Below are 7,159 nucleotides of genomic sequence, written 5' to 3'. Positions count from 1 at the left end.
GGTATTTTGAATTCTATTTGCTATATCTAATATTTCAGGCCAGAAGTGTGGAATTAAGGTTGAAACTGCATGAGATTGCTCACTTTCTGAAAGAAAATGACTGTAAAGAACTGAAATCAGGGTCCAAAAGGAAATGTGAGAATCATCAGACGCGAGGCTATAGCAAGGTTCTGGGATTCTTTTCTCAAAAAATTTCAGAGCCCACCGAATTGGACGAAATTCGGAAAATTCGGCCCGGTATCCACTCAAAATTTGAATGAAATTTGAACAAAATTTCCCCAAATGACCAGGCATGGCAGTGGGCTTGGAGAGGGTGCACGCGGCGCCTACAGGGAACGCGCAGGTGGCGCGGAGGGCAGCGACGGCGCGGTGGTGGCAGCAGGGGGTGCAGATGGCAGCAACGACGCATCAGATGCAGTGACGTCGAGCGTCAAGGAGTGGCCATGGCACGCGGGTGGCGTCGAGGAGTGTACATGGCGCGAGCTCAGACGTAGGGAAGCAACCACAGCTCTCGCAGTGGCTGCAGTAGCGCTGGCGCAGGCGGCAGGGAGCGGAGACGATGCTGCCGGCGGCGGCTCGCAAGAAAGCTAGGCACCGTGACGAAGTTTTTTAGCGTCATACTGATGGACGTACATTCGTGGGCTCTTGTTGGACCATAAAACGGGCAGGAAATTTAATTGGGCCGAAATATTTTGACCGATTTAGTTTTATCTCGGACCTGGCCAAAATGGACGAATTTCGGTGAAATCCGGTCCATTCGGGCCGAATCCCAGAACCCTGGGCTATAGGCAGATGTAGTAATTTGAAACATTCCATTTATTTTTCTGCTAGATGTTTTCATAAAAGGAAAAATGATAAGGTCAATTAGTGGATAAAAATATAATAATTTTTTTGATACATATGTGCATATGTCTACTAGTTGACTCAAACTGTTGCAGGTAAAAGAGCACTACTGCTGATATGGGCATTGCAGATAGACTAGTCTGCTATTATTTTATTTGTAAGAGCAAGCAGCAAACTAGGACTAAGAGGTATTGTCGATCACATTGACACAGTGCTTATTCTAAACACTACCAAAACGGGTCGAACCAGTCCTTCCTTGGCCACCCCTAAACCAAACACGCTTGAGCGACTTTATCATTACAAATATACTTATTTCCCCTATTATTTATTATGTTTACACTTCATTTGGAATGACTTACATTGTGATTGCTCTCATATATTGACAAAAAGACGAGAGAAAGCGGTATTTCACATCTCGATTAACAAGCCTCGCAAGAGCCTCGTTGATATAATCCATCTTGATAATCTCAATCGCTGGATAGATTTTGTTCTCTGCAGAAAAAGTTAATCATATATTCGATGCCTTTTGTACCTCCACCTAAAAAAGAAGTTCAGTTTAAATCTAAATGATTTTGCTTCTGTTACCACGTTTATATATTTTCACTACACGAGTGTCAGAACAGAGAATTACCAAGATTGAGGCTTGCAGGATGCATTTTCATCTCACTTGGAAAGCACACTATTGTCATCACACCACCAAACTTAAGGAGTGAGAGATATGGATCAAATGGATGATCACCAGAAGCTGTGTCAGCTATGAAGTGCAGCAAGTTTTTCAGGGACTCCAAAAGCAAGAGATCAATATAGTCACAATCAATTTTCAGGTTAAGCAGAACAAACATTATTTAGCAACACATCTTTCTTTTCAGCATAAGAAAGCTATCCATGGTCATATACAGAACTGGTTGCCTGGAACTTTGGAATGAAAGATAGTGTTCTGCTGGCCTATTTTTTTCTAGTGAAAATAATGTGATATGCTTGTATATTTGACAATAAAATGCAGAAAAAAAATCTTACCACCAAAAGGTGGTGTCATACCGACTTTATTGTTGTTTTGCTACTAATACAAAATTATGTGATCATTATCAACAAGAAAAACATGGCATCTTCCGTCCTTTCCGAAATGCAATATATTTTAGTTTTGTCCTAAGTGAAATTTCTCTAATTTTGACCAAGTTTATAGAAAATATATATTAACACCTACAATACCATATAAGTGCAATATCAAGACATATTTCATGGTGGATTCAATTTAATGCTGTTGGTACTGGTGCATTTTATTTATTAACTTGATCAAAATTAGAGAAATCTGACTTAGGACAAAGCTAAAATGTCTCATATTATGGAATAGATCAAGTACTAAGGTATGTTGAAACTGTGCAATGTGTGGTACCTCCATCTGCTGTGTGTCTGATGATATAACAAAATTATCTGCTCCAAGGATGCTGATGGCTTCATCTCTCTTTGATTCACTTGTACTGAAAATTGTGACCTTAAGACCAAAGGCTTTACCAAATTTCACTGCCATGTGACCCAGACCACCCAGTCTAATGACTCCTAGCGACTTTCCAGGTTGGTTCATGTTGTGCCGCACCATTGGAGTATAACACAGTGATTCCAGCACATAGAAGAGGTGCCGCCTTTGCCAAATGGTAGCCATCGGGTATTTTGAAACGGTACCTAAAATGTTAATTAATCAACAGAAAGTTTTACCTTATCAGAAAAGCTGTATTGAACTTGAACCAGCATCAAGGTATAACTACTTATATGGGCCCTATATATTATTCTTTCATCATTTATTGATTTTAAAAAAAAAATGGTTGGACAACAATAATACAATTTTACTCACCTCCCATAAGAGACTACACAGTATGATTAAATAAGAAAATAAAATTATAGTGGAACAAAATAAATTAGGAGCCTGTTTTCATCCCTAAAATTAGCTTTTATCAATTTAGAGGTTCTTGTTTGAACAGGCAACTAAAATGGTACTGCCTTACCTTTCATGGACTACAATATGAGTGGAGTAACCCCACTTTGTGATAGTTCCATCAGTATCAGTTCTGTTGAAAGTAAAAACTGTTTCTGGGCAGTAATTCTCTAGAGAGCTGTTGCAGTTCTCACAATCCCGACATGAGTTCACATAGGTTCCCACACCTACATGGTCACCCACTTTAAAGCCTTTGATCTGCACCAACATCAGTTACAACCCCAGCTATCTCATGCCTGCACAAATCAATAACATTGACAAATATACAGTACAAACACCACGTTTAGCCAATAGGCAGCACTTCCTAACAATTTGTTTTTTTACTCTGAGGGATTCAATGTACATATTGATCTAAAAAGCTTACCCAGGAACCAAAGGATATTTGAATTATTGTGCTTATTTTGTGTAGAAATAATGTCAGCATAATAGACTCCACGGTATATGATCTTCAGTGAAACGTCGCTGCTTTGCACTGCTCTGCAAATTATCATACACACAGTACCTCCCATAAGAAGACGTTATGAGAATGAAACCAATAAGCTAGCTGCACAAGAGACAAGCATGTTGCTATTTGCACTCAAATTTCTGCAATCCCATGGACCCAATATATACCCCGTAGTAAGCATCAACTTCACTATTTACTTAGTTTGACACACTGTCACGGGTTCGTAACCGCGGCGAGCATCGTGGTTATTCGTCAGAAGTCGATGTGTGGGTCTCCGGTGGCTTGGGCACTCAAAAACACAAGAGAGACATGGCAATCTATCGTAGTTCGGGCTTCTGAGCTCTATGCCCAGCAGTGAGGTGTTCTTCGTGTTAAGGAGCACCCAAATCGGTGGTTACAACAATGGAGATCGAGAGTTTAGCGGGGGATCGCTCGGTGCTATCCTACGGCCCGTCGGAGGTGTTCATCCGCAGCGAGTAAGGAACCGGCCTTCTCTAGCTAGGTTGTCGAATTGGCCTAGTTGGGGATTGTCTACTATTCGATCCTCCTCTCTTCTCTTCTCTTTTTGTTCCAGGAGCTGACCCTCCCCTTATATCCTAAGGAGGGGTCGGGTACAAGTTGGTTTTGGGTTCGAGTCTATGGTGTACGTACGCCGGGTGTAGGAGTATGATGCCGCGGCGTGTATGGACCTTGCCTTCGTCACGTAGGGAGGAGTCGATGGAGCTGCAGCCACTGCCTGACATTGCTGCCACCGCCTGGCACTTGACCATTAGGGGCTGTCGGCTCCGGTGCGGCCTCCCTTGGGTGAACCTTCTCGAGGCTTCCTTTGTTGTGAAGGAGCCCTAGGTCACTTGTCCTATTGTGTCACCCAGTTGTGTGACCCTATCGAAGGAGTGGCCAATAGAGCCTCACGCCCGTTGAACAGGCAGGCGCTATGGAATCTCCGTACTTGTCGGGCCTCTGAAAGCCCTATGTTTGGTTTTGGCTAATTGAGACAACCAAGTGAACTAACCCTATGCTCTAGTGTTATTTATGAGATAGGTTGGTTCACATCCAAGGCGGAGCAAGGATGGCACTCAAGGTGATGGAGATGGCCAATTGATGATCAAGTGCTACAAACTTGGAAAAGAAGAAAGAGAAAAACAAAATGCAAGGGCTCAAGGCAAAGGTATAAGCTTGGGCATTTTGTTTGCCGGTCAAGATGCAATAAGAGTGCATGATAGGGTTTAGGATAGATAGCCGTACTATAAAGAGTGGAAAACTCAAAGTGAAATGCAGTTATCTAAGTGTCACTAGGTGAACTAACTCTTTGCATGTGCATTAGGACCTAGTGAGCTAACAAAACCTTGTGAAAATGCTTTGGAAGATGCTAACTCATGTACACAAGTGATGGAAACGCTTCCGAGTTAGCACATGAGGGAAAGGGTTGACGAAATAGAAAAGAAGGTGGCTCTGCGTAGCATCGGACCTTGATAAGGTAAAGCATCGGACCATTGGAGGCAAGGTCCTACGCCTAACCCTAACTGCGCAGAGAGGCCGAGAGCACGTGAGAGCGTCGGACCATGGTGAAGTGCACCGTTGGACTATACTGTGGCACTATTCACCATGGTCAGCTGAGTGGGCGCACAGTCAAAGGGGCGTTAGACCCTTGGAATTGGTTCGACGGTCTGCGTCGGACTCAGTCAAAGTCATTTTGCGCTCTCTGGCCCCTCTCTGGACTGCATCGGACCGTGAGTGGCATTGGTCTGATGGGTGTCGGCCTCAGACCATGTAGTCGACTGTTTGGGTACGTAACGGTCGAATTCAAAGGTGCGGACATGTGGCGATCGCGGAAGAGGTCAGACCGAGCCGTCGGCCGGTCAAACGGTCCCATAAAGAAGGTCTGACGGTCGGTTTGTTGGAGTAACATCTAGTGGAGATCTTGGGGGTCTATTTAAGGGGCTTGGCCAGCTTGTGGCCGGCTCTCTTGGCATTTTTCATGTGTGATACACCCCCTAGAGCTGAGCCAAACACCTACCTCTCATCTCCTTGGTCATTGCTTCATCCTAAGTGAGATTAGGAGTGATCCTAGTGCACTTGCATTGAGTTGAGGCATCTAGTGGCACTAGTGATCATGTTTGCTACGAGATTTCTTGTTACTCTTGGTGGTTGCTGCCACCTCGACGATTTGGAGCAGCAGAGGATCGTTGAGCGGCTTTGGTGATTGTTGCCGGCTCCGATCAAGGCATTGTGAGGGGTTCTTGTGCTTATTCCCCGCGGGAGATTCGCAAAAAGCAACTCTAGTGGAATTGTGGCTTGTGGAGTGCTCTCTAGTGTGGTTCTTACGGCGCCCTTGGTGTGGGCTTGGCGTGTGATGCCAATTAGCATGTGAGCCACCTAGCTTGGACTCGCCACAACATGGACGTAAGTTGCCAGCAAGCAACTGAACAACAGGAATAAATCTTGGTGTTCACACTACTACAGATCGAGCGATCACTGTTGCCATTATCACCGCCATTTATTACATAAGCGATGGTGATGTAGTTCCACCGCCGGTTGGATCGATAGCGGGGCCTGGAAAGGAATCAAACCGGTGAATCAAACCTTGGAATTGTGATCTTTTGTGCATCATTTTAGGGGAGGTTATTGTAGATGCTTGTGTAGATCTTCTCCCCCACACTTATTGTTGTACCTGGTTTTTATTTCAAGACATAGAAAACACAATACAAGTGGAGATAAAAGCTCTACCAGTAAAAATACTGGGGAGCTGAGTTTTTATAAAATTCAAGATGATATAGGTGCATTACATGATTGAAATAAGTAAAGGAAATAAAACTAATCAGGAAAATAAAATGCGCCTAAGTTATTCTAGTAGGGAAGGTTTAAAAGTATGGGTCAACCGCGTCTTCTTCCCTATGGCTCTGGCTAGGCGATTCATTTTCATGCCCATACCATTGTGGATGTGGTTGATGCCATCCTCAAAATTTATAGTTTTGATGATGTACTCCGCTAAACGGTTGTGAAGTCGCCTATTTTCTAAGCGCAAGGATCTAATTGCGGTGCTTAGCTGAGCGATGGTAGGCTCCTTTGGTTCTTACTCCTCATTGCTACTTTCAAACTACCTGGGAGGTTGCTTGATGGTAGGAGGCAGGATGTGCCTCCTGACTTTGATGTGCCTGTGAGAAGACTCAGGCTGCTCCTTATCTTTTGGAGCCAGCACTGGTTTTACAGCTTTCCCATACCCACCTCCTTGCTTGCGGATTCCTATAACAGTGAAGCGAGGTTTCGAAGGAGGGCTTTTGGGAGGGAAGGACGAACTAGAGTAAGTATGGTAGCACACGTCGCCTGATGGCGTTACAAGAGAATTCTTGTATGTCTCTCCCGGTTTCATGGTTGGACCGTCATCCCCTTGGAAGTTACCCTTCTTCTTGAGATCGATGGCACCCGTGGTAGGTCTTTGATAGGGATGCATGCGCCCCACTTTTGCCTTTTCGTTGCCATTGGGTGCAACGGACCTTGCTACTAATCCAGAGTTGTTGAGGCTTGACCCTTGGCTGGCTCCGATCTCCTTTTCTTGTGGTGTTAGAATGGCTAGGGGTTTTAGGGTGATGGCTCTAGCTTCTTCTGTGATGCACTCATTGGTGAAGAAAAGCTGGTTTGCAGGTGATGGAATTCCTTAAAGCTCATAGGTGGAGCTAGAGCCAGTGTAGAGAGCTAGTGTCTTACCAGCCATGAGAATGTTTGGAGGAAGAGAGGGAGAGGTGTTGGTGTGAGGAGAAGGCAAAGGCTTAGGGGGTTTAAATAGTGGAGAATGGCCTCTACCGGAATAAAACGCAGTCAAGACGTGCCATAACTCAGGAAATCAATGTTGGGGCACCAAATCTACTGCTGACAAAAAATCT

General features: G+C 44.3%; 1 pseudogene; it reads right to left on the bottom strand.

The window, feature by feature from the left end:
- Positions 1 to 1,198: 1,198 nt before the first annotated feature.
- On the bottom strand, positions 1,199 to 6,729 carry LOC136479794 (probable cinnamyl alcohol dehydrogenase 1; annotated as a pseudogene).
- Between the last annotated feature and the right edge of the window lie 430 nt (positions 6,730 to 7,159).

This window comes from Miscanthus floridulus, chromosome 9 (assembly GCF_019320115.1).
Source record: "Miscanthus floridulus cultivar M001 chromosome 9, ASM1932011v1, whole genome shotgun sequence".
Classification (NCBI taxonomy): Eukaryota; Viridiplantae; Streptophyta; class Magnoliopsida; order Poales; family Poaceae; genus Miscanthus; species Miscanthus floridulus.
This window is presented reverse-complemented; position numbering and strand designations above follow the sequence as displayed.